General features: G+C 47.0%; 1 pseudogene across 1 annotated transcript; it reads left to right on the forward strand.

The window, feature by feature from the left end:
* The first annotated feature begins 881 nt into the window (after positions 1–881).
* Positions 882–5,475, forward strand: LOC311367626 (aquaporin-3-like; annotated as a pseudogene). Its single transcript has 5 exons — positions 882–1,013; positions 2,081–2,234; positions 3,068–3,186; positions 3,887–4,005; positions 5,228–5,475. The product of its transcript is annotated as an aquaporin-3-like (transcript).
* Positions 5,476–6,684: the final 1,209 nt, after the last annotated feature.

Raw genomic sequence — 6,684 nt, forward strand, 5'->3', positions numbered from 1 at the left:
ATGCACTGTCTCTCCCGTTTTTGTCATCTCCGTTGAGCCGGGTCATGACACTGACAATCCAGCAGCGGCGGTGTGCCACTGCTGAATGCATATAGAGGAAACACTGCTTTTCAGAGACACCACTCTGTTGCCGATGCTTGGTGACGATCTGCCTTTTCTATACCATCCTCCATCACAAGGAGCAGTCAGAAAGAGCTCATGTCAAGGACTTTAGAGTCGTTATGGCCCATCACACGCTCCGTCAAGAGGAGAATATCTCACAATGGCTTGAAGGTATTATCATCTCAATTATCAAAGGTGTCAATCCTGTGTCCTTGTTCACAGCATAGACAAAAAAAAGATAGCTTTTTATCCTAAAATCAAGTGAGGCTTTCTCATTCTCGGCATTGGCAGCTGTAAAAGATCCAGTCTCTGAAGCAGAGCCGCCACCAGCCCACACAACTAAAAGGACTTCTCAAAAGTCTGCTGTCCACTAATTCTTTCAGAATGTGGTATTATGTAGTAATTAAATAAGCATAATAGCTATGCTAATGATAATTCCGTATTATGCAAATCACTTCCAGGCATGTGGCGTGGATATGGCCTATTGTTTTACGTAAAGTGGCTTTTTTTGAAAACAATACATTGGCTAATAACTGCTCATAAGCCACCGAGTATGTAAATAATATATATTTTTCTGGCTGATTTGTCAGTAATATAACATAATATAATATAAACGTGGAAGAGATCAATTTGAAAAATAAAAGAGTGTAGACCTTATTATCCCAGTACCTGTGGAGAGGGTATGAATGGGTGGAGACAGTCGTACTTAAGTCTGACATTTCTTGAGCAAGAAAGACACAGACTCTTACCCATCGAGTAGCTCACAGCTGCTAGCCAAAATGAATGCTCGCCATTTCCTCATGATGGAAAAGCAGAAGGCAGTTCTTGAGAAGCTGGCACAGATCTTCCACATCAGGCACCTGCTTCTCCAGCAGGGCCTGGCAGAGTGCCTGGGGACCCTGGTTCTGGTGGTGAGTATATGGGGCCGGGCGGGGCTTGTGGTTTTGAGAATAGATCGATATAGATTGATCAGACACTTTTATCCAAAGCAACGAACAAGTGAGGCTGGGGGGAATCAAAGAGTACAATCAAACAGGGGGTATCTGCTCTGTACTAAATCAATTAAAACGGAGGGTCACTGATGAATACAAACGTTGACAAGGCACCACAATGCGTTGCTTGACGGTACCTTACAAACCACAGAACAACAATATTACATTTTTAATATTATTTTTTCATGCAGACTGTATTGGGGTTTTATCACATATTTTAGTCTTAATTTGGTAAGGACGTGTTATTAAGTGTAAATGATCGCCAGAATGTTATTGCATTGCTAGTTCAATGATTGTATGACACATAATATGTGGATGTGAATGCGTGACTATCTGCGATAATGATTTTTATTCATTAACTAGAAGATTAGAATATTAATTTATCTTATCCAAATATGGGCGATGTCCTTTCCAAAGCCTCTCCGGTTGCCAGCACACAGCTTCTGACCTTTGGCGGTTTAGAACACAGCTCTGGATCCTACTGAGATAAGGTCGGCATTTCTTCTGGTCTGCATTTGCCATTACCATTTATAACTTCATCAGATTATTTATTTATGGCTCAGCGTATTTACAAAACTGGTTTTAAATCCCCCGAAATAGATAATCAATGTCAGACCTGTCCGGATCAATTTGAAACAGTTTCAAGACGAGTCGACGAGTACCTTTCAACATTTCCCTTCCTCTTGATGCAGCACATCAATGCACATCATACAATGTAGACAACAGGGCTGTTCAACTCTAAGGGAATGTGGGCCATGATATATAGTTCAAATACTCCACATTATGAAACCAATGAATCCACACCAAGGGAAGAGTAAATAGTGTGTAAGCAGGCGTTCTAGTTCCCCCAGACAACACATCCAGAGAGGACCCCAGCTGGGGGGGTCTCTGATGTCTGCAGCAGGCAGAGAACAGAGAGAGAAACCCCTCCTGGACATCAGGAAGACCCACGCACGTGTTTCCATGTTTAAAGTTGTGTTTTTCAGATTAAAAGTCCCCCCCCTCTCCAAAAAAACAAAATAACAATCACAATGCTTCTCAGCCGAGGTTCCCACGGCGCGTTCCTCACGTCAACCTGGCCTTTGGGTTCGCCGCCACGCTGGGGGTCCTCGTCAGTGGACAGGTGTCCGGTAAGAGGGTGTGACAGTGGTGTATAGGAACGTAAAGGGGAACTTAAGTTGGAGGGGAGTGGATGGTGCGCTTTTTTTTAAACGTTTTAATGAATTAGATTAAATCACAACGAATCCAATTGTTGAGTTGCTTGTTTAAGATTTAGTAGGATTCCTGTTTCAGCTCATTATTCTGGACGTGGGCGATGGTGAGTGCAGTATTTAGTGTTTACCCTCAAGGAGTAGATCACCACGCTGTTCACCAGAACAACAGCCGCCCGTCATCAGCACTACACACACTCTGCGTCTCACAAGAATACAAAGAAGATGGAGGAAAGGGAGCGTTCCTCCTGGATCATAAAACAACTTCCGACGCATGACGGCGTCGGAAGTGAAGACAAAAAACACTCTAGTAATTACCCACCTATTGTCTTCAGTAGGAACACACACACACACACACACACACACACACACACACACACACACACACACACACACACACACACACACACACACACACACACACACACACACACACACACACACACACACACACACACACACACACACACACACACACACACACCGTGTGAACGAGCCATCAGAGCAGTTTACTTTTCTTTTTGTCTCTCCGCCTTTTCCTCCTTCCAATGGAGTGTGTCACAGAGCCCTCCCTCCTGTTACACCAGGGTCTCACACGCAGCCCACAGTTACATGGAGGTGGGCTCGGCGCTGCGTTGGCTCTTTGAGGATCAGGGGCAAGAGTATTCTCTAAGAAGATCAGAAGGCCTCCATCTCTCTCTCGCTGCTCTTTGAATAACTGATCACAGCTAAGAGGACGTCTCCTTTAGGAGTCCTGTTTAGAAAGTCTCATGTTTCTGGCCTCCTGGGGAGGGAGCCATGGAGGAAGTTCCCCGTCTACTTCCTCTTCCAGACACTGGGGGCCTTCCTGGGCGCTGGGATCATATTTGCCATGTATTCTGGTAGGAGGCCTTGAGTTGTAGAATGGCTGCGCTGGGTTCTATCCCTGATGTCCACGGAGAACCTGCCTGCTTCCTGCAGGCCAGAGGCCCCTCCCCTACGTCACTGAAGGGCCAATCACAGAGACGCGGACGATTCCAAAAAGCCTTGAAAAAGAGTGCTTTGTTCCAATCACTCTGAGCCTAATCCCACCCTTATAAACAATAAAATATTCAACAGTGAAAATGTATTTGACAATACGCTGTGCCTTACGTATTATCCCTACACCCCGAATCAGCTTCTCAACATTGTTTGAAATTTGAGCCCTCTGCTATTTTTTGTTGTGAAGCGGTGCTGTTCCGCGCCCAGCACTCAAAGTTGAACATATTTCAACCGTTAAACAAAAAAAAACACCTGAACTTTAAGGTTCATCACAAGAAGGGCAGCTCAGCCCGGCGCTCTGTTCCACAGACACAACGGGGCGTCCATTGCCTAGCGCTGGTCTGTGTCATCACCTCCATATCCAATCCATTTGTTCCTCTTAATGTAATCTGATAATACCAGCACCGCCGCGGCACCAACACACAAGATCATTGCTTACTCAATGTTTACACACGGGCCTGCTGTCAGGCAGGGATGGCGGTCTCAGAGGCAGGTGCTTAGAGTTAATGAAGCTGCATGTCTCATCAACACTCAACACGGTGATGTGCGTGTCCCCACCAGATGCGCTGTGGGACTACGGCCAGGGGACGCTGTCTGTGGACGGGACCAACGCCACGGCGGGGATCTTCGCTACGTATCCCTCCCCACATCTCAGCCTGCTCAACGGATTCTTCGACCAGGTAACAAAAGTGTCAGACATCGTTTCGTCACATCCCTTAGTGCACAACAAGGGTACGATTAAATCAGTGTCACAGCGATTGCTCCGGATCACATCTCAAGAACAACATACACGTTTAAGCATGGCACACTGGGACCCTGGTGCTCGATAGCTACAGGGCACAGATGGAGCTCTAAACAACTCAGTCCCCAGGCCCTCTCCCCCACTCCAGCCCCATTTAAATGATCATTGTTTTGTGAATCCTCCCAGTGGTATCGCTACCCGGCTATTAAAGGGCCCCTAAAGTCACTTTTGTAAACTGATATTTAATGGAGAGCATGTGATAAGGAACAACAGTTGTACTCACGAATGCTGACAGACGGCAATGAGCACCGCCTTCATCCAATCTGCTTTTTATTGAGTTAGTCCTCTGAAGTGCGGCAGATGCGGCAGATTTTTTTTGGGGGGGGAAATATAGATGGGGGGCGGCACTGAGGGGTGGTTTAGCTGTCAAGTTGTTTCACAAGTTTGTTTTTGGAATGTACTGCCTTTGCCCTGTGGTGCTTGGAAATGGATTTATGCTGCTTTAACTTTAGATGTGGAAAAAAAGGAAGGAAATTAGACTTGCCATAATTGCACACCTTAATGCCGAGCAGAAATGGTGGGGATTCCAGAAATATATTGAAATAGAAATGAATATGGTGAAGTATCTGTAATTGAGGGATTGTCAGTCTGCAATGTTCAGGTATCAGGAGGTATCAGGAAGAATATCTGCCATGTTTTTCACCAAAGAAATAGGCCATTTTGGAGATCGGAAGCTTGTGATTGGTTGAGAGCTGTTGGTTATTGTGTCTCCCTTATATTACTAGGGACATTGTTCCCCGTTGGATAAAATGATCAACTAGAAAGCGTACTGTCTGAACATTTAATTACGACTAAAAATTAGTCCTTACATTAATTGCACAACATCCTAGACTGGACAAAAACATCAATGGCAAAACCATGACAACCCCCCTAAACTAAACACCTTATTAAAGCCCTTATATAGGAAGGCCTTGAAATCAGTTTTAGTTAGTTTCTACTTAGTGTTTATCCTTTTTGGCTCTACTTGCATGTTCGGTTTCAGCCCTGTACAGAACTTTGAGATTTCTTAAATGAAAAGTGCTTTTAAATTAAATTAACTATCATCAACTCAACATCAACAGCAAAACCCCACAATGCACTCTGTGTCCGCTGTGTGTCAGGTGATTGGAACGGCCGCACTAATGGTGTGTATCCTGGCCATCGTGGACCCCCACAGCACGGTCCCGGCGGGCCTGGAGGCCTTCACGGTGGGCCTGGAGGCCTTCACGGTGGGCCTAGAGGCCTTCACGGTGGGCCTGGTAGTGCTAATAATCGGCCTCTCCATGGGCTTCAACTCAGGCTACGCCGGGACCTGGGGCCGCGCCTCTTCACCGCGCTGGTGGGCTGGGGCGGCGGCGTGTTCACGTGAGTAGCCCCCACCTTTAGGGAGCATAGACATAGATTTCGTGGGGGGACTTCGGGGACATGTCCCCCCAATATTTAGAATAGGTAGATTTGTCCCCCTCAAAAAAAGAATATATATATTTTTTTAAGGTCGAAAAAGAGGTAAGGAAAAACATTTTGCTGGGCTCAAAACCCTCACCCTCACCCCTCCCTCCCCTCCGCCTCCTTCCTCCCTCACTGCTGACGACTTTGTCACCTACTTTACCCAGAAGGTGAAGGACATCAGCTCCACTTTTATCCCTGCCATCACCCACCATCCTCCCTCCACCCATCCCCACCTCTGCTTTTACCCACTTCACCCCCCTCACCTCGGAAGAAGTCTCTAGGCTCTGTAATTACATCACACGGTTTCTCATATCACTGCAATGCCGACGACATCCAGCTATTCCTCTCATTCCCCTCCTCTGACAAAGCCCTGATTGCAACGCGCATATCTGAATGTCTGGCAGATGTCAGCACTTGGACGACCACCCACCACCTGAGGCTTAACCTCAACAAGACTGAGCTCCTCCTAATACCGGGGAGAGTTTGCCCACACTTGGACTTACTGGTCACTGTCGAGAACATCACTGTATCTCCATCTCCAACTGCCAGAAACCTTGGTGTGGTACTAGACAACCAGCTATGTTGCACCGCCAACATCACCGCAGTGGCCCGATCCTGCAGATTTTCACTTTACAACATCCGCAGGATACAGCCCTTCCTCACAAGGGAAGCAGCTCAGCTTCTAGTCCAAGCGCTGGTCATCTCCTGCCTGGACTACTGCAACTCGCTCCTAGCTGGACTCGCGCCTCGTGTTCAACCTACCTAAATTCTCCCACGTGACTCCCCTCTTCTGCCACCTCCACTGGCTCCCTGTAGTAGCCCGCATCAGATTCAAGATGATGGTACTGGCATACAAGGCAGTCGATGGAACTGCCCCTGCCTACCTCCAAGCCTTGGTCAAACCACACACCCCAGCTCGATCCCTCCACTCAACTACCTCAGCTGGATGTCTGGTACCGCCATCACTAAGAGCAACCAAAGGTCGATCAGCTAAATCACAACTCTTCTCTATCTTGGGACCACAGTGGTGGAACGAGCTCCCTGCTGATGTCAGGACTGCAGAGTCACTCACCAGCTTCCACAAACGACTCAAAACCCACCTGTTCAGAGTTCACCTAGGCTAGTGTAT

The sequence above is a fragment of the Micromesistius poutassou genome (assembly GCF_964030765.1).
Source record: "Micromesistius poutassou genome assembly, chromosome: 22".
Lineage (NCBI taxonomy): Eukaryota > Metazoa > Chordata > Actinopteri > Gadiformes > Gadidae > Micromesistius > Micromesistius poutassou.